A 20,043-nucleotide genomic window follows, 5' to 3' on the forward strand; every position below is an offset into this window, starting at 1 on the left:
ACGTAGAAGCAAAGGCTAACCGAACAAATGTACGAAGCAACAATCATGACAACCAGATTCACAGTGGCGCAAATTAAGCACCTTCTTGATCCCATAAAGTATCCGTACAACAATGTCTTCTGTGTGACTGACTAGTGCATTGCATTTAACCGAATTTTATTTTCAACTTCCGATACGCTCTAAAGCAGGCCCTCAACAGCGGGCCTGTAGTATCGCTTTTTAGCAGCCTAAGGCAATTCAAAGGCGGGAACGACAGAGTTGACGCAAGGGCTGCAGTTTTCACCTCGGAGAAAACACTGAAGGTACCACTAGCGAAAAAAAAATATCGACTGAGATTATATATATTTTGCCACGCTTTGTGCAGGTTGACATCGTGCAAGCATCAATGTCTGCAAATGCACCTATCAACAATTAGGCAGCTCTAAAACTTGGAATTCGCGATTATGAAATTCGTACCTTCCCAACTACCATCACGTCTGCTACGAGAGAGTCTTCGAGTCAGCCTTGATTCATTCTTGTGTGGCGTGAACCAGCAGATGACAGAGTTAGCACCGACTGCATTCTTGGGTGGTTACCTTGCACGTCCATTTCGAAAGAAAGTATAAATATTTTTACAGAATCTCATGAATCATTTTTATTTATTCTGTTTTCAGTGCCACGCTGTGTTTTCATTATTTATATATTACCAAAGTTTAAATATCTTGGTGTGCTTGCTTTAGATTTCAATAATTTTATTTTATTAGTCCGCATCCTTTTATTAACTTTGTGCCTTGTGATTCCTGCTAAACCCAGGGCTTATCAAAATTCTTGATGATGGACGCCTAAGATATCTGAAAATCACCATGCACCTTTGTTAGCAAGGTGATGAAGTGCCCGGAGGTCAGAAGAAGCAGCAAGCTATGCAACATCTTAGTTTCATCTCTTCTTCCCTATTTTGTGCAATTTCCGGAGTTTATTTGCCGTAGAGAAGACCGTAGTCACACTAAGGACCTAACAAAATTAATGCGACCACTGCACACCAACTGGACAGGCAACATCAATCTGACAGTGATAAAAATCACGCTTGCACATAAAGCTTTTTTGAGGAAAGTTGTTCGCTTTTAAAATAAGCTTGCGGGCCTTCTGTGCATCACGCGACTTTATAATCAAACAAAGAAAAAAACTACCTGAGCCTGCTGCCGTTTCGATGAACTGGCTGTCTTGTGTTCTTTCTTTTGCAACAGTTTGTGTTAGCTAGTAAGTTTAGGTGGTGGTACCCACTTGAATATTATTTCCAGTGAAAACGGACGAACAGGCTGAACAATAATGTTGCACGCTACGTACTGAATTGTAAGTTTCCAGAAATGTGCACGCTGAAACAATTGCCTCGAACCTTGTGCCGATTTCAAGAATATAATATCTGATACGTTATTACAGTGGTTGAAACGCAACTAAATGGGTGCCCACTCAGCAAAGCACACGACTGCCTCGATTCTCGTTGTAAACGGAAGACCACGAATGACTTGGAAAAGCCCAGTGATGATGACATGCCGCTATCACCTCATCAATAGCAAACTTGAACGTAGCATCACATAACGTGTGAAACGCCGCTCATAAATCCTAAATTGAGCAAGCGCTGGCCACACGGACGCCGAAACGAAAGCACAGCCACGGACGCTGCGCGCAGCTCTCCGCCCGGACTCGTCACGGAGCGGTGGCGTCGCAGCGATTGCGTCGAGAACTAGGCGCTTCCGGGCGACGCGACGGGGCGCACCCAAGTGCGCCTGCATTGAGCGGCCGTTCTGTGTATCATTGCGTGGGTTACCTGTATTTGAGAAACTGATATTTCCCATGTTTTAAGCAACTGTTGAGGCCAGGTGGCCCTTCTTTTGTCGATATTCCAGAAGACACGTTTTTACTATAGGCCCCAATAATTATGTGGCCACATGATTGGAGGAGGTCAGTTTACATCCCCATTCCAAAGAAAGGCACAGCCAAAGATTGTTCCAACTACCGCACAATCGAGCTTATTTCGCATGCTAACAAGGTGATGTTGAAACTCCTTCAAGGAAGGCTGCAGCAGTATGTGGATCGGGAGCTTCCGGACATACAAGCTGGGTTTCGCAAGGGCAGAGGAACTAGAGACCACATTGCCAACCTTCGCTGGATCATGGAAAAAGCAAGAGAGTTCCAGAAACCCATCTACTTCTGCTTTATCGATTATGCGAAAGCGTTTGACTGCGTAGATCACAGCAAATTGTGGCAAGCTCTCCAAGAGATGGGAGTTCCAATTCACTTCATCTGTGTTCTCAGGAACCTGTATGAATGACAAGAGGCCGCAGTCAGAACTGGGCATGGTCTTACTGATTGGTTTCCGATTGAAAAAGGAGTGAGACAAGGCTGTATGCTGTCGCCCTGCCTATTAAACCTATATGCAGAGTGCATCATGAGGAAAGCCGGTCTGGACGAGTCTACAGCTGGAGTGAAGATTGCTGGAAAATGTATCAACAACTTTAGATATGCGGATGATACCACTTTAATTGCAGAAAGTAAAGTGGAACTCAAGAGACTTCTGATGCGCGTACAAGACGAGAGTGAGAAGTTTGGGCTTAAACTGACCATTAAAAAGACAAAGATCATGGCGTCTTGCCCTATCAAGTCCTGGAGCATCAATGAACAAGAAGTAGAAGCTGTGACAGATTTTCTCTTCTTGGGCTCCAACATTACCTCGGAAAGAGACTGCAGCCATGAAATTAGGATATGCCTGCTTCTGGGAAAGAGAGCAATGGTTAGCCTTGATCGCCTGGTAAAGAGCAGAGACATTAGTCTGCCAACCAAGATCCGTATAACTCGTGCTATGGTCTTTCCAGTTGTGATGTATGGATGCGAGAGTTGGACTGTGAAAAAGGCTGACCGCCGAAGAATTGACGCGTTTGAATTGTAGTGCTGGCGAAGACTTGAGAGTTCCTTGGACTGCCAGAAGATCAAATCAGTCGATATTGTCGACCATAAACCCTGACTGCTCATTGGAGGGTCAATTTCTAAAGCTAAAGCTCAGCTACTTTGGTCATCTGATGAGAAGAGAGGAGTCGCTGGAGAAAGATTTTATGTTGGGAAAGGTTGAGGGTCGCCGGAGAAGGCGTAGGCAGCGAACGCGATGGTTAGATGGCATCCTCGAGGCACTGCAGATGAAGTTATGTGATGTTAGGAAGATAGTGAGAGACCGGAAAGCGTGGCGTGACATGGTCCATAGCCTCACGAAGAATCGCACACGACTGAACAACTGCACTGAACTGAATTTCACTGGATAAGCAATTCATCATGATGATGCAAAAGACAGCCAGAGGAAAAACAAAGACACCCTAGACAATAAGTCGAAAGTGAGACATATATTGAGAATTCATAAAAGAGAGGCGTACAAGAGGATAGAAGTGAGGGCCAATACCCTCACGTCAGCAACATTTAGTCGTCAAGCGGTGAAGACAAGGCATTTTAAATATGGAAACGATATGCTATGAACTCGGCTTAACATATTAGTGGCTAGGCATAAAAGAAGGTTCAGAGGGCTTTCATTCTTGTCAGCTTTAGTGTAATTAGGAAAGACTGGGAATTAAAAACGAAACGTATCGGGTTTCTGTATGCAACGCAGATGAACCTGAGCGACATGCTTACCGATTGCTAGGTTTTCTCGCTGAAAATGAAACAAACAAGCGGGTCAGCTGTAACTTCCACAGATTCTAATGATAACATATATATATATTTCTAATTTGTAATACAATTAACGCCATATTGCAAATACTGCAGAACATAATTATTGGGGCCTATAGTAAAAACGTGTCTTCTGGAATATCGACAAAAGAAGGGCCACCTGGCCTCAACAGTTGCTTAAAACATGGGAAATATCAGTTTCTCAAATACAGGTAACCCACGCAATGATACACAGAACGGCCGCTCAATGCAGGCGCACTTGGGTGCGCCCCGTCGCGTCGCCCGGAAGCGCCTAGTTCTCGACGCAATCGCTGCGACGCCACCGCTCCGTGACGAGTCCGGGCGGAGAGCTGCGCGCAGCGTCCGTGGCTGTGCTTTCGTTTCGGCGTCCGTGTGGCCAGCGCTTGCTCAATTTAGGATTTATGAGCGGCGTTTCACACGTTATGTGATGCTACGTTCAAGTTTGCTATTGATGAGGTGATAGCGGCATGTCATCATCACTGGGCTTTTCCAAGTCATTCGTGGTCTTCCGTTTACAACGAGAATCGAGGCAGTCGTGTGCTTTGCTGAGTGGGCACCCATTTAGTTGCGTTTCAACCACTGTAATAACGTATCAGATATTATATTCTTGAAATCGGCACAAGGTTCGAGGCAATTGTTTCAGCGTGCACATTTCTGGAAACTTACAATTCAGTACGTAGCGTTCAACATTATTGTTCAGCCTGTTCGTCCGTTTTCACTGGAAATAATATTCAAGTGGGTACCACCACCTAAATTTACTAGCTAACACAAACTGTTGCAAAAGAAAGAACACAAGACAGCCAGTTCATCGAAACGGCAGCAGGCTCAGGTAGTTTTTTTCTTTGTTTGATTATAAAGTCGCGTGATGCACAGAAGGCCCGCAAGCTTATTTTAAAAGCGAACAACTTTCCTCAAAAAAGCTTTATGTGCAAGCGTGATTTTTATCACTGTCAGATTGATGTTGCCTGTCCAGTTGGTGTGCAGTGGTCGCATTAATTTTGTTAGGTCCTTAGTGTGACTACGGTCTTCTCTACGGCAAATAAACTCCGGAAATTGCACAAAATAGGGAAGAAGAGATGAAACTAAGATGTTGCATAGCTTGCTGCTTCTTCTGACCTCCGGGCACTTCATCACCTTGCTAACAAAGGTGCATGGTGATTTTCAGATATCTTAGGCGTCCATCATCAAGAATTTTGATAAGCCCTGGGTTTAGCAGGAATCACAAGGCACAAAGTTAATAAAAGGATGCGGACTAATAAAATAAAATTATTGAAATCTAAAGCAAGCACACCAAGATATTTAAACTTTGGTAATATATAAATAATGAAAACACAGCGTGGCACTGAAAACAGAATAAATAAAAATGATTCATGAGATTCTGTAAAAATATTTATACTTTCTTTCGAAATGGACGTGCAAGGTAACCACCCAAGAATGCAGTCGGTGCTAACTCTGTCATCTGCTGGTTCACGCCACACAAGAATGAATCAAGGCTGACTCGAAGACTCTCTCGTAGCAGACGTGATGGTAGTTGGGAAGGTACGAATTTCATAATCGCGAATTCCAAGTTTTAGAGCTGCCTAATTGTTGATAGGTGCATTTGCAGACATTGATGCTTGCACGATGTCAACCTGCACAAAGCGTGGCAAAATATATATAATCTCAGTCGATATTTTTTTTTCGCTAGTGGTACCTTCAGTGTTTTCTCCGAGGTGAAAACTGCAGCCCTTGCGTCAACTCTGTCGTTCCCGCCTTTGAATTGCCTTAGGCTGCTAAAAAGCGATACTACAGGCCCGCTGTTGAGGGCCTGCTTTAGAGCGTATCGGAAGTTGAAAATAAAATTCGGTTAAATGCAATGCACTAGTCAGTCACACAGAAGACATTGTTGTACGGATACTTTATGGGATCAAGAAGGTGCTTAATTTGCGCCACTGTGAATCTGGTTGTCATGATTGTTGCTTCGTACATTTGTTCGGTTAGCCTTTGCTTCTACGTGCCTCCTTGGACCTGAATATCTTCAATATGGCAAAGTCCAACTCTAACCAAGAGAGTCACTCGTCATCTGACAAATAGAGCGGCTCCTCTCGGTGTCTCCATGGCTTCACTTATGCGATGTTGTGCAAGGAATACCATTTTCATATCATTGTCATAAAAGTGATCATGGCGGAGCTATCTTGAAACACACATACTTCAGGATGACACGGGGGGGTGTCCAGGAGGAAATGAAGTGTAGCTATAATAAGTGGGGAAAATATCTCTATTGGCCTGCGCACATTCATTTTTTCAAGGTTGTTTGGCTCAACATGAGCCCGCGTGAGTACCTTTACTTGTAATGTGGGCAGTTCGGGAACACGGAGGGGACGGCTAAAGGAAGCAGGATCTTCAGTTTTATGTTCTTCCTGTACTCGTCATCTGTGAAGTGCAGTGAGTATACCAGTGACTTGTCACTCGGCTCCCACCGGCTTACTTTTCCGTTCTAGCCATCTGGAGATATGTTTTTCAGCCATGCTACGCGACGTTGTGAATCGCATGGGAACTCACTATCGTTCCTTGCTTTCGTGGTGCACAGCGGCACACAGCAGTTGCCTGGCATGGGGCTGAATACGCTTAGGACGCTGTTGACACAGCCACCGATGACACGCATGCACAACTATCAGAACCACGCGGTTATACTGAGTAGTCAAAAGGAAAACGCGCCAACATAGCCAGCGTGCTCCTTCCGCATCGTCTGCTCGTCCGTGCCAGCGGCGCCTTGGATGGATGGAATATAGGAGCGTCCCCTTTGAAACGGAGTGGTAGCAGTAGCTATCATGCTCATTTTTCTCCCTATATCTTAATTATTGATTTAGATTGGCTAACAAAACAATTACCCTATTTAATAAACTTTTGTTTCTACATTACTAACATTGTCACTTCCCTGCTATTAAGCCACCAATGTTCAAGTCGTTTTTTGCTGGTTTCCCCCGCCGGTTTATTCACCCGGCCACTGGTATCTCTAAACCACAGAGCTTCAGGAACAGTGATTGCGTTTGCATCAACTTCCGGATGGATACCATTATATTCGAGTATAATATGGTCAATTTTTTCACGGGAGTTACCACATACAGCACATGCGTCATCTTCATTGTTAAATTTCGTTTTGTAGCTTTGTGTTCTAAGGCACCCTGATCTAGCTTCAAAAAATAGGGCACTGCTTCTTGAGTTATCAAAGAAATCTTCCTTCCTGATCTGCATTTTCCACATTCGGTATAATTCCACACTTTGTTTCTTTTCCATCGAATTTTTCCAATTTTTACCTTCTGTGTTTTTCACCTGATGCTTAATGCTCTTTATTTCTCCGTCCTTGTGACTAGCATACTTACTAGTTAATTTCCTAGTTCTTTTCCTCTATTGTGAGTGAACGCGTTTTAAGTACAGGTATTTAAATGCTTTAGCTGCCCGTCTGTTACTGTCCAATTTCCTCAGGCGTTCCTGATATAATATTTTACTCTGAGCTTCCTGTACTTCGAAAGATACCCAGCGTAAACTCCCTGTATTGCCTCATTTGAGGTTTTGCCGTGGGCACCTAGTGCAAATCGTCCGACGGCTCTCTGACTTATTTGTAATGTCGACTGGACCTCTGATTTCAGGCACCAAACCGCATTTCCGAAAGTAAGTCCGGGCACGATAATTCCTTTCCAAATACCCCTCAAAACCTCATACCTATTGTATCCCCACAAAGCCTTATGCTTCATTGTCGCGGCAATCCGTTGCCCTTTGGGCTTAAGTGATTCCTCATGCTTTCCAATGTATGCCAATCCTTCGTTTACCCATACCCCCAGATATTTATATTGTGCGACTCTAGGTATTTTATGGCCTTGTATTTTAAGACCTTGATCAGTTGAGCCGTTGAAAATCATCAGACCCGACTTACTGCACTAAACTTGAAGCCTAGAGCGTCCCCTTCGTATCCGCAATACTTAACTAGAGTTTACAATTCTTCCAAACTCTCAGCAGCCGCACAATATCGTCTGCATACTTCAAGCCGGGGAGGCGCTGCTCTCCCGCCTTTCCACATAATCTATATGACAGGCTAAAACCTCGGTTACTGTCTTGTTTACTCCGTTCCAGGTTTATCATATAAAGCATGAACAGCAGCGGTGATAGAGGACAGCCTTGTCTTAATCCTTTGCATACTTTGACATCTTCCGGTCTTCTTATCCCTTCCCACGTAATTTCTACTTTGTTATCCCGGTATATTTCCTGTAGGAACTCTATTATCTCATAACTGATATCTCCTTCTTTTATATGTTCCACAGGAGTTCCCTGCTTACGTTATCGTACGCCCCATTTATGTCTATTAAGGCCAAATACAAAGGTCTATTTTCCACTCTAGATATTTCGATGCATTGGGTTAGCACGAATAGGCTATCATCTAAGCACCTGCCATTTCTAAAGCTGCTCTGAAGTTCTCCGAGTACCTTGTTAATTTCTACCTATGCTTGCACATTTAATTTCACCCCTTGCATGGCCAATCTGTACATAACAGATGTTATGGTAATCGGCCTGTAGGATTTTATGTGTATCCTTTCTCCTTTCTTTTTATAAATCAAATTCATTTTACTCTGCCGCCAGCTGTCCGGAATTTGCTTATTCGTTATGACTGTTTCCAGAGCTTTTATTAATGTTTCCTTACTTTTTGGACCAAGTTCATTAATCAGCTTGATCGGAATTCCATTCATTCCTGTAGATTTGTTTTTAGGACTATTTTTTTCTGCCTTTTCCCAGTTTAGATTGGTCAGTTCTAAGCTGCTTTGTATTCTGCTACCTTGTGTTGCTTCCTGATTTGTGGAGATTACAATATCATCACTCCTAAATGACTCGGCTATAACTCGTGTAATGTAGTTCACTGCGTTGTCTCCCTTTAAACAATTTTCCTCGTTATCTTGAATACGATCCTTCTTTCTTTGATTCTTCTTCCCTAGCCAGCTTATATGGCTGCAGAATTTTCTTGCTCCGCCTCTAGAGGCAGCGTGTATGTCATCCATCCAGCGATCGGTGGACTGCCTTATTTTACTTTGGACGAGGGCCTGCACCTCACGTTTCTTTTGTCGATATGATTCCCATTTTTGGTCGATTTTCTCCTGAGATACCTGTGCTTTCATTGCCACTCGGTGTTCCCTTGAAGCAACCCGTCGCTGTTCAATAGCTTCCCTGATTTCCTTATCCCGCCAGCTCCGTGGCTTCCTCTTTCCATTCCAGCGGATTGCTACTTAAACCTCCTTAATTGTCCTACTTATGAGTAGTTCTACCTGTTCATAATCCCTGTCTTACATGGGGCTTTTCTCTATTGCTTTCTCTATGTCTGCTGCTATCTGCACTATTTGATCGTCGTCTAATTTTGCGTTTACGTTTTGTCTAAGTTCTATTTCTCTTTTTATCAAGGGCCCTATCTGCAGACTAAAACGTTTATGATCACTTCCCAGACTACACTTCTCTTCTTCATCTATTTCCATTTTTGTGACCTTGCTATAAATTTGCTGCGACATTGGACAGTAGTCAATGGTCGCCTGCCTGTTGCGGAATCCCCACGCGATTTGGCCTTCACAATTTTTTTCTCTGTTTACTATAACTAGATCGTGTCGCTCACAGAAATCTAGCATTAGCTTCCCGTTACAATCCGTGTATCCATCCAGATCATCGATGTGGCCGTTCATGTCCCCCAGCAGAATAATATTAACCCCGTTTCCAAACTGAATTATATCGTCACTGAGATATTCAACGCGATCCTTGTTTTCTTCCCTGCATTGATGTCCTGTCCCTAAATAAACTACCCCTAGCCATGTCCTTATGCTGGCAATGGTTCCTGAAACCCAGATATGTTCTTTACAAGATGATTTATTTCTTTGCCAATTTGTTCCCTGGTGTATTAACATACCTACCCCTCCAGCCTTTTTTCCGTTCTCGTTCTGTTGCACCCTTCCCAGACGTAGCCTTCTATAAACGGCGGATCTTCTAGATCCCTGAGATGAGTCTCGCAAAGAGCGTACACACCAATTTTGTCATCCTTCAACTGCTGTTCTATCTCTAGCAATTTTGCTCTTTTTCTACCTCCTTGCATGATTAAGTAGCTGATCCTAGTGTTAATTTTTTTTTGTACTTTTCTTTCTCGACCTCCTCCTTGCCATTTTTGGGGGGCTCAGCCTCTGTTATTGCACTTCTTTCTGCTTTACTTCTAACTACCTCTGGGGACGGAGTCCTCGCGGACCCCCTAAAAAAGCTACAGCCCTGCCTGCCAGGCGCCAGCCGATCCCTGCTCCCACCCTACTGTTAAAACGAATGCCACCTCGCTGCAAAGCCTTACCATAACCTGCTTTATGCACCTCCCTGTTTACCTCAACCACTTCAAAACGATTCTCCAGGCTTAACTGATTAACTGTCACCACGTCCTTTTCCAGCGTTCCGTTCAATCCTAGCACCTCCGGTACTGTGCATACAACTATCTGCGCTTGCTGTGCTATCTCCCTGATCTCGTCAACTCCCTTAGCTAAACTTTCCACCACTCCTGCAGCGTCACCATTAAGGACATCATTTAGCCCCGCGGCTACTTTCACCATACTGCGCCCTGCGGAATTTTTCAACAGCCTATTTTTACTCTCTTTCAGCACTGCCCTCATTGTGCTCCCTGGGAAGGCTCCAACTAACACTCTCCCATTACCCTTTACATGTTCCAAGATATCTCGCTTGCACCTGCTCATGTTAGAATCTCCGGCGATAAGCACCTGGGCATTCTCTCTCCCTCTTCCAACTGTTGGCTCCTGCTTTCGGTTATCTGTGTCCTTATCTCTGGGATATTCCTTCTTCCTTACTTCTTTCTTTTTTTCCGGCTTCTTAGTAGATGCTTCTAAATAACGCTGTCGGTTCGGATCCGCCTGACCTACTTTGCTTATGCCTTCCATGCCAGTGCTGATCCCAGCCACGTAGCCCGCAGTGGAATGTTCGTCCTCGTTGGTTTCAAGGATAAAGTCGCCCACTTTTTTTTTTTTCAATTTGAGGAAGCTGTCCAAGCAGTTTGATTTTCTGCCCTTAACAAACGTACTTTATTTTCTAAATCATTCACACGAGACACTAAACTGCCCCTTTCTTGATCAAATCTATCTAGACGCGCACTCAGCACGCAACACCGACACAAAAAGTTGTTGCCTTCCGCTTCACCTACAGAGTCAAAACGCGTTTCCTCGAGATTAACCTGCACCTCACACTGAGTACACTTTACCTTCTTTTGATTGCACATCTTAGGCATATATCGACTGAAGTATATCTATTACGAGTTCTAAGAATATACAAATTGCCAAAAGAAGACACAAGAAACGACTAGCAAGCACGCGTTAAAATCAATTCTGCGAATGCCAATAACCTAGAAAAAAGTATTGATCTAAACACGATAGTTAAAGAATGAACGCCGAGAAAACCTAGCTGCCAGCACGAAAAACCAGGACGCTAGGACAAAGAGCTAAAATCTATTCTTTAGGCTGCACCTAACCTAACTAGCTGAAAACGAAATAAAGTTAATAAAAAAAAAACTCATCTATTGAGGCTTCGGAAGTTCGCGCTGTCGCCAGTGTGTCCAATTCTGGTAGCCACGTGCAATCGGAGGAGCGATGGAACACGCGTCCGCACCGTACAACTGTCAACTCCTCATGGAGTGGTAGCGCCCCCTGGAGAATGACAGCGGAAACTGTAACTTCTCCCAATACGCGCTTCCTCAGCCATTGACGCGCGACGCGATGGGCCGCACCAAGTGCGCCTCCACTGAGCGGCCGTGTACACAGTAACGCCGCATATAATATACAGCAGACCCCGCCGGGGTTGCGCAATGGTTATGGCGCTCGAATACTGTTCACAAGGATGCGGGATCGAATTCCGGGCTCGGCGGCCGCTTTTCGATGGAGGCGAAAAGCAAGGCGCCCGTGTGCAGTGCGATGTCAGTGCACGTTTCAGAACCCCAGGTGGTCGAAATTTCAGGAATCCTCGACTATGGCGTCTCTCATAGCCTGAGTGGCTTTGGGACGTTGAACCCCACAAACCACAAATCAAATCAATATACAGCAGCATGCAGAAGTGCAGGAGGCAAACAAATGCATTGAAGACTGATAAAACGTTCCTCAATGGAACCAATAAATGAAAACCAAACTTGTTAACTATGAGGAAAAAAAATTGGCAGTGGCTTAGCTAGGTTAAGAGTGGCAATTGCGAAAGCAATAGGTATGACTACGCCTAGGTTCAGCTGGTGGTGTAGCTGGTTGTGGTGCTTGTGGGTATGCTTATGGTTATGCAGTGATTCGCTCTGGCCACGGTATATGGTTCACCAATTATCGCGGGGTACTACCTGGTTATTCTATATATGACTAGTAGCGTGGCAAGAAGTGCCGTGGCTGCAACGATATGCTTGGTTGTGGGTGAGGTTAAGGCAGAATGTACAACTGCCGCTCCGGCACCGGCTGCAACGGCATTCCTAACGCCAGCAGAAATGAAAGCATCCCAGAAAAGAAAGGAGACTGCGTTGGTTTCACCTGCCGCTAGGTCACCTCCTATAGTATCCAACGTTGCACCCCCGGCGGTAGCTGCGGCTGCAGCCCCATAATTCTTCTTAGCTTTAGGAGCATGTGGCACAACTGCAGCTCCGCGGTTAGTAGCTACCGCTTCGCGAGCCGACGGCGCGAGTTGGGGCCTTCTTTTTGCGGCATGTTGTTGTTGTTCTGAACTTTATTTTTCCACCGATGTAGGAGGCCCCCTACTCCCCGCTCCCGGCACGCAGGCCTATAGGACGGAGGCCGGGACCTCCACGACTAAAGACAGGCGAAGCGACAGTGTTTCTTCGCGGCTTCAGCCGCCGGGCGGATAGGTTGCTGCTGGTTGGCGGGGGACTCGCTCCGCAGTAGCAGTTCCCAGGCTTCTCTACTATTTGTTTTCCTTGGGGCCAGGGGAATCAAGGCATTGCCAGATTATGTGATCCAGAGTACCTCTTTCTCCGCAGGTTTCTCATTTATCGTCCGCCTTTTCCTCCACTTGCGTGTGGAAAACCAGACGGGACTTGGGAAATTCCCAGCTTGCAGGCGCCGCCAGGCGACGGCCTCTTGATTAGCGTTCGGTCCGGCGGTGGCAGGGACCTTCTGCCAATTCTCTAGTGTTCTAAAATTTCCTTATAAGTTTACAGCCTCTCGTCCATCCCATCGCAATCAGGCGGCTCTACGGCTGCCCGGAAGCAGAGAGCTCGGGCTAGCTCGTGCGCCGCCTCGTTGCCGGGGACAGACTCTTGCGCGGGGGTCCAAATAATTTGAATCCTTCTTTCAAGTTTTCCTTTCTCTAACATTTTGGCTGCCTCCTTCGAGACCCTCCGTTTTCCAAAGTTCCAGACAGCTGTTTTATTGTCACTAATAACTATGCTGGCATCCGTTCCAACGCAAGCGAGCGCTATTGCAACTTCTTTAGCCGTGTCTACATTTCGGCTTCTAACGGAGGTGGTGGCGGCGGGTACGTCGCGGCCGTTGACGATGTCGTGACGCTGGGGCTATGTCGACCCGGCCTTCACTTGGTAGCGTGCAGAGACTCGGGGTTGAAGTAGGATTGAATCTTCGAAGTTGGTGAAATATGTACAAGCAGGTTTAATGGCACTTTGAGAAACTTATTTACAAGATTATTTACACGAAAAAGAAGGGTACATCAGCAAAATGGCAAGCGTTAAGAGTTCATAGCGAGAAGCGACTGGATGAGCCGTTTACCCAGGGCCCAGAGCGACATTTCGTGCTCTGCAGCGTCCTTAAAACCCCCTATGTCCAGCCCCTCTCTGAAGATGCTGACCAACCAAATCCAGGGCACGCCCCTCAGGTATCGGCATCCAATCGAACACATCACTGCACTGATGGTCTGAAGCACTGACTGGTCCGGCATTCATTCGTTGGGCGTGATCCCTTGTTGGCGGGAAAAGCTTGGGAACGGCGAGGAGAGGAGGTACATTTCTATTCTTCAGCAAAGAAACCACAGGCTGGTTCTGACAAGTGGTTTTACTTCTCAGAAACCCGAGTGCACGTGGCGCCGCATCCGCTCCCAGCATTGTCCGTTTTCGACAATTGCAAATCTTTCCTGCATTCCTGGGAAATCACTTAATGGCTGTATGCGTCATGCTCCTTTCTTGTCCTGCACGTCAGCGGACATGTCACTCTGTCGTCTCCTTTGGAAAGTAGGCATTCCTCACTGGACGATAGGGCTTATCGACTGGAAGGGTGAACAAAAGAAAGAAAGCACTTCCTGCATTTCCCGCAGGGGGACGTTTCTTTGTGTTTTTCCAGACGCTCTCTTGGCAGGGTCAATTTGGCATTTGCAGAGTGTCCACAAAGCAAAACAGGCTTACAAAACAGGATTCCTGGAAACAGGCTCACTTAGAGCCATTGGACCATCACCACATATTCACAGCACTTATCCATGCCCACAGGCGAACAATAGAGCGCGCAAATGCGGATGCTTGGTCGTAACAGCCTCCTCCCCCGCCAGAAGAGTCTCGGAGGGCAGCAGTCCCAGCTGCTGCATGAAGAGACGACTTAATGGCCTGCACGTGAACGCTTGAAGCTCGCTGTTGCTTGTCGCGTTGTCTTGATTGTTGTAGGCCAAATTGCTCGAGCTGTCTGAAACTCAACCACATGTCGAAGCAAGCACTCGGCTCCCGTCTGAAGAGACCAGGTTAAAAGAAAACTGCCATTGTTGTTCGAGAAAAGCCCACTCTCAAGACGTTCAGGACCCACGTATTCCTAGAAAACCAAACGTGCTGCTTTACATAGTCACACATATACAAGCGCACGAAAAAAAAAAAAAAACCTGATTATCAATTTGGATACATGGTGAGGAACATCTCGGACCGCTTAGAAAGAGCGGCTAAGCGCGTCCGCATTCCCATTTAACTTCCCCTTTTTGTATCTTATTTCAAAATTGTACTGCTGTAAAATCAAGCTCCACCTAAGAAGGCGACTGTTCTTCGATGTCGCAGTTTGCAGCCAAGCCAGGGGACAATGGTCCGTCTCTACGGTGAATTTGGCCCCTCCAAGATAGCACTGCAATTTTTGAATGGCCCATACAATGCAAGCGCACTCTTTCTCTGACGCGCAATAAGCCCTCTCTCTAGAACTCAGCTTTCTGCTCAAGTAGAGCACGGGGTGCTCATTACCGTCGTCATCTCTCTGGCAGAGAACAGCACCTAACCCTCGATCACTGGCATCACACTGGACCGTGAATTCTCGGCCATAGTCTGGAGCTCGCAATACCGGACGGCTAATCAGCACAGCCTTCAGGTTTACGAAGGAGGCTTCCTTTTGTTCGTCCCAGACTACATTTGTCGGTTCTGTCTTGCGGAGAGCGTCGGTCAGAGGGCTAGCCAAAGCTGAATAGTTAGGGATGTAGTGATTGTAGTACCCAGTCAGACCCAGGAATGCTCGAATTTCCGTCTTCGTGCTCGGCCGCGGGTAGTCTGCTACCGCAGAAATCTTAATCTCGCTGGGTTTCCTGAAACCATGACCTACATTGTGACCCAAGTAGTCCACGGTCGCCCTTGCCAGGCAACATTTCTCGGCCTTTACGGTTAGTCCAGCTTGACGCAAAAGGCTCAGTACAGCTCTTAGATGTACCATATGGTCCGCCCATGAGTCGGAAAAAACCGCAATGTCATCTAAATAAGGCACCGCGAATGTTTCACACCCATTTAAAACCCTATCCATGAGTCGGGAAAAACAAAATGGAGCATTTTTGAGCCCGAAACTCATCATTGTTGGCTGGTAGCTGCCCGTCGGAGTGACGAAAGCCGCGTATCTGCTGGCGCGTTCAGTGAGCGGTACTTGCCAGTATCCTCGAGTAAGGTCCAGCGTAGTCACATATGCCGCTCTACTGACCTGTTCTACTCTCTCCTCAATATTCGGAATAGGATACACTTGATCCCTGGTGAGAGAATTTAGCTTTCGGTAGTCTACCACAGGCCTAGGGTCTTTACCTGGAGCTTCTACTAAGATCATAGGCGAAGCATAATCGCTTTCCGAGGGTTTTATTACTCCCAATTCCAGCATGCGATTTACTTCCCTTTCCAGAATTTCTCTTTGCCTTGGAGAAAATCGGTAGCACCTTGATCGCACTGGCACGTCTGAAGTCAGCTCAATATCGTGCTCAGTCAAATCAGTTCTGCCTGGCCTGTCCACGAAGCAGGCCTCAAACTCTGGTATTATCTCGCCCAGATCGGACAGCTGGGATTTCTTTAGTTCTCCTCTCTGCTCCGTCTTTTTGAGAAGCTCCTGAGCGTTGCTTCCTTTTCCGCTGAGGCAAATCAAGTTGTCCCCCATCTCCTCGGGAAGGTTTAACGTTAGATTTACCACGGCTTCCCTCTGCTCATAAGGCTTCATAAGATTGCAATGATAAATGCGCACTGCTTTACGCCTATCGGGGATTTTCACTGCGTAGTTAGTGTCAGAAAGCTCTGCAACGACTTTAGCAGGTCCTTCCCACTGTACTTCGAGCTTATTCTTGGGATCATTGGCTTGCTCCATAGCTAAGTCCTCTCGGGTTCCACTTAGAAGGCTCGTGAGATTACTAGACACCGGCGGCAAGAGGTTACTCTCTAGAACGTCCTCATTCCGTGTCTTATCAAGCTCACTTTCTAGTTGACTTATCTGAGATGCCTCGCTCTCAAAGTTTTCTGACCCGCTATTTTCCGCATTTACCACTGTTTTAACTGCCGTTTCCTCCGCTGTTGATTTTTCTGAAATGAGCAGTGTAGCTAGTTCTCGCGCCTTTGAACGTGTTAAGGCCTGCACATCTCTGTCTCCGAAAATCAGAAGGCAAGCTTTGACCTTCTCGTAGTTGTCCGCGTCCTCCTTGTTTAGCCGCGCGACAACCTCCGCTGCCTCGCAGGGCAGAACCGTCAATAATCTCTGAGACCACGTGTCTCGCTGGAAGGACAGTTCTTCGCAAGTTCGCTCAAAGTTACCCAGATACAGACCGATATCCCCTGATATCACATATGGCTGCATGTACTTTGACATCTTGAAATCTGCCTCCTTGTTGAGAAGAGGTACCGCTAGCTGGGGACAATTGCCCGACCTCTTGCTCAACTCTACTTCTAATTTCCGGAGCTCAATTTCTAGCTCCCGCTTTTTTGCTTCTCTCTCAAGCTTCTCACGTTCGTGCTCCCTTTCCTCTTTTTCCCTCTCAAGTTCACGCTCCCTTTCCTCTTTTTCCCTCTGACGTTCGCGCTCCCTTTCCTCTTTTTCCCTCTGACGTTCGCGCTCCCTTTCCTCTTTTTCCCTCTGACGTTCGCGCTCCCTTTCCTCTTTTTCCCTCTCAAGTTCACGCTCACGCCTCTTTTCCTCTTTTTCCCGCTCTTTCTGCTGTCTGAGCTGCTCCTCCTTTTTTTGGGCGATGAGGTTCCATGCTTCACTGAGCTCCTCATCATCGGCTCCCAAATCTGTGATTGCCTTTATAATCAAAGGTTTTCGTGCCAAACCACTTGTATCAATTCCCAATTCCTCACACAATTGCAACAGTTCCGGTTTCTGCAGCTTTTGTAGGTCCATGATCGCTCCGAGTGTCGGCTACTTCCAAAACAACTGTGCAAACTACCAAACCTAAAGGCGTTTCCACACTCTCTTTACCAGTTCTAAAATCTAACCCTGTTCTAGAACCTGGTCCACATCAGAAGAAAAGCCAAGCACTCACCCACACATGCGATCGATGTTCCGAGCTGCCCTCTTGTTGGCCGATTGTTGCGCCTGCTTGTTGCTTGAGATGCCACCTCCGATCACAAGATGTGGCTTGTAGATTCTGATCCACCTCGAATCACCAGATGTTGTAGCTTGTAGATCCAGATCCCACCTCCAGTCATCAGATGTTGTGGCTTGTAGATTCAGATCCCAACGCTGGTCACCAGTTGTCGTGGCTTGTAGATTCAGATCCCAACGCTGGTCACCAGTCGTTGTGCTTGTAGATTCAGATCCCACCGCTGCCACCAGTTGTCGTGACGCTGGGGCTATGTCGACCCGGCCTTCACTTGGTAGCGTGCAGAGACTCGGGGTTGAAGTAGGATTGAATCTTCGAAGTTGGTGAAATATGTACAAGCAGGTTTAATGGCACTTTGAGAAACTTATTTACAAGATTATTTACACGAAAAAGAAGGGTACATCAGCAAAATGGCAAGCGTTAAGAGTTCATAGCGAGAAGCGACTGGATGAGCCGTTTACCCAGGGCCCAGAGCGACATTTCGTGCTCTGCAGCGTCCTTAAAACCCCCTATGTCCAGCCCCTCTCTGAAGATGCTGACCAACCAAATCCAGGGCACGCCCCTCAGGTATCGGCATCCAATCGAACACATCACTGCACTGATGGTCTGAAGCACTGACTGGTCCGGCATTCATTCGTTGGGCGTGATCACTTGTTGGCGGGAAAAGCTTGGGAACGGCGAGGAGAGGAGGTACATTTCTATTCTTCAGCAAAGAAACCACAGGCTGGTTCTGACAAGTGGTTTTACTTCTCAGAAACCCGAGTGCACGTGGCGCCGCATCCGCTCCCAGCATTGTCCGTTTTCGACAATTGCAAATCTTTCCTGCATTCCTGGGAAATCACTTAATGGCTGTATGCGTCATGCTCCTTTCTTGTCCTGCACGTCAGCGGACATGTCACTCTGTCGTCTCCTTTGGAAAGTAGGCATTCCTCACTGGACGATAGGGCTTATCGACTGGAAGGGTGAACAAAAGAAAGAAAGCACTTCCTGCATTTCCCGCAGGGGGACGTTTCTTTGTGTTTTTCCAGACGCTCTCTTGGCAGGGTCAATTTGGCATTTGCAGAGTGTCCACAAAGCAAAACAGGCTTACAAAACAGGATTCCTGGAAACAGGCTCACTTAGAGCCATTGGACCATCACCACATATTCACAGCACTTATCCATGCCCACAGGCGAACAATAGAGCGCGCAAATGCGGATGCTTGGTCGTAACAACGACCACCGACCCCGACTTCCCGCTAGCCGCGTCCACGTAGGCCACCTCCCCCGGTTTCATTTTCCCCGCTTTCTTTGCGAGTGTCTCGGCCCTCTTTTGTCTCCTTTCCTTGTTGTACGTAGGGTGCACGTTTTTAGGTTGGGGGCACTATTATATATTCGTGACACTTTCGGGGAATGTCTACTTTGTGGCTTGTTCCTCTATCTGACTGCAGTCCCACCGAGCCGAGGATGGTTCTGCCCGTGGTGGCTCTGCTCAATCTTTCTAGTTGCGCCATGCGCACGGCCTCCGCTAGTTCCGTCCAATTGTTGTGCACCCCCATTTCGAGGAGGCGTTCAGCCGAGGTCGAGATGGGTAGTCCCAGAGTCACCTTCGCGCATCGTGTCATGAGTGCGTCAATTCTCTGCATTTCATCTGATCTGATGTTTAGGAATGATGTGGCGTACCATATGCGGCTAGTGATGTAAGCCTGCATTAGTTTCAAGAGGCTTCGTTCCTTAAGGCCCCGACCCTTGAGTACGATTCTCCTGAACAGACCCGTGACTTTCGTGGCGTACGCGTCGTTTCTTTACCGTGGTATCGTTGTACCCATTTGCTTGTAGAAAAAGCCCCAGGATCCTAATTTTTTCGAGTTTTGGCACTGTTTGGCCGTCTACTGTTACGCTGATGGTTATCTGGCATTTGCACCTGAGCGCCTTCGGATTATAGATAAACGGTTCCGATTTTTGTGGAGAGCACGAGAGGCCCCTTTCGGCCGCGTAGGGCACCACGGTGTCCGCCGCCGCTTGCAAGCGCTCCTCGATGCTCGCGTCACTCCCATGGGTAGCCCATAGGCATACCTCGTCCGCGTATATGCTGAATTTCAAGTTTTCCACTTTCCTCAGTTCTGCCGAGAGGTTTCGCATGGCAGCATTAAAGAGGAACGGGGATAGCACCGAACCCTGTGGCGTATCCCTGCTTCCTGGTTTTACGCTGGAGGATTCAATGTCCTCAAACTTTATCGTTCTACCCGACAGGAAGTCTTTTTCGTAGTTGTACGTCTTCTTTCCGACCGTCAATGTTTAGAGGCAAGAAAGAATTACCGCGTGGTTTGCGTAATCGAAGGCCTTTGTCAGGTCTAGACCTAGTAGTACCCTCGTGTCCCTGGTTCCGCTTTCTATGATGTCGTGTCTCAAGCGGAGCATTACGTCCTGTGTGCACAGGCCGGGCCGAAACCCAACCATTTCGCGCGGCCAGAGGTCGTTAAGCTCCATGAAACGCGTAAGTCGCGTTTGGACTACCCGCTCCATCAATTTCCCTATACAGGATGTTAGAGAGATTGGTCGTACGTTC

This window comes from Amblyomma maculatum, chromosome 3, assembly GCF_055883805.1.
Source record: "Amblyomma maculatum isolate TAMU_Amacu chromosome 3, ASM5588380v1, whole genome shotgun sequence".
In the NCBI taxonomy this organism is placed as follows: Eukaryota; Metazoa; Arthropoda; class Arachnida; order Ixodida; family Ixodidae; genus Amblyomma; species Amblyomma maculatum.